Below are 1,587 nucleotides of genomic sequence, written 5' to 3'. Positions count from 1 at the left end.
AAACTGTACAAGGAAAATAACAAATCCAGCAGTTAAGTGCAAAATAACGTATCATTATGCCCTACTACCTTACAAAGAATGAATCAGAAAAGATTTTCTGAAAAAATACAATTTTACCATCCTGGCTAACACGGTGAAACCCTGTCTCTACTAAAAATACAAAAAATTAGAAGGGCGTGGTGGCAGGCGCCTGCAGTCCCAGCTACTGGGTAGACTAAGGCAGGAGAATGACATGAACCCGGGAGGCGGAGCTTGCAGTGAGCTGAGATCGTGCCACTGCACTCCAGCCTGGGTGACAGAGCAAGACTCCGTCTCAAAAAATAAATAAATAAAAATAAATAAAAAAAAATTTAAAGAGGGTTAGGAGATGCATCCAGGCAGGAAGTAAAGTCTAAGAAAATAGAAAGGCAAGGAGAACTGTCCAGAGTGTCAATGGTGAAGTCTGGTGGTTGAGGATGGCCAAGGGGCAACCTGTCAGAGGCTCTGAAATCAACATCAGTTCCTGCTTGGGAAGCTAATTGTGTTGTGATGAGCATGACCCTCAAAGTAAATGTTATATTTGGTTTAAAAAAAAGAAAGGAAGAAGGAATAAGCTTTTAACATCCTCCCCTTCCCCATTCTAAATATACCTAGCTGGTCTACTTTCAAGTACTATACACATTTTTTTCCTTATGATCATGTTTCTATCCTACTGGTGTTAGTTTTTTCATCTTTCTGCCAGAGTGTACATTTTCCAAGGACAAGAATCATATCTAAATGAAACTGTAAACTCTTTAGCGTCAGCTGCAGTCTTAGGGAATCTAGTGTAAGAAATTAACTAACGACTAACTCCTGTAATGCTGGTATTTGTGTGATGGATGCGAGTCAGGATAAGATCTTATTCTAAAACACTAATTTCCAGGGAGGGTAACTTCACCATCTCTGAGTGCTATACATTCAGAGACTGTAAAACAGTAATGATATTCTTACTGAGCAGCAAGCATTTACTGTGGGAAGAACAAGGTTTGAGCACCACTAGAAAGGATGGTAAGGGGCGGGCAGGGTGGCTCATGCCTGTAATCTCAGCACTGTGGGAGGCTGAGGCAGGTGGATCACCTGAAGTCGGGAGTTCAGGATCAACCTGACCAACATGGAGAAACACTGTCTCTACTAAAAATACAAAAATTCGCCAGGCGTGGTGGTGGGTGCCTGTAATCTCAGCTACTTGGGAAGCTGAGGCAGGAGAATCGCCTGAACCCGGGAGGCGGAGGTTGCTGTGAGCCAAGATTGTGCCATTGCACTCCAGCCTGGCAACAAGAGCAAAACTCTGTCTCAAAAAAAAAAAAAAAAAAAAAAAAAAAAGAAAGGCTGGTATGGCTGGGAGTGGTGGCTCACACCTGTAACCCCAGCACTCTGGAAGGCCGAGACAGGCGGATCACCTGAGCTTAGTAGTTCAAGACCAGCCTGGGCAACATGGTGAAACTCTGTCTCTACAAAAAATAAGCCGAGTGTGATGGCACACGCCTGTAGTCCCAGCTACTTGGGAGGCTGAGGCAAGAGAATCCCTTGAGCCCAGGAGGCGGAGCTTGCAGTGAGCTGACATTCAAC

The sequence above is a fragment of the Papio anubis genome, chromosome 17, assembly GCF_008728515.1.
Source record: "Papio anubis isolate 15944 chromosome 17, Panubis1.0, whole genome shotgun sequence".
In the NCBI taxonomy this organism is placed as follows: domain Eukaryota; kingdom Metazoa; phylum Chordata; class Mammalia; order Primates; family Cercopithecidae; genus Papio; species Papio anubis.
Note: the sequence above shows the minus strand (reverse complement) of the source record.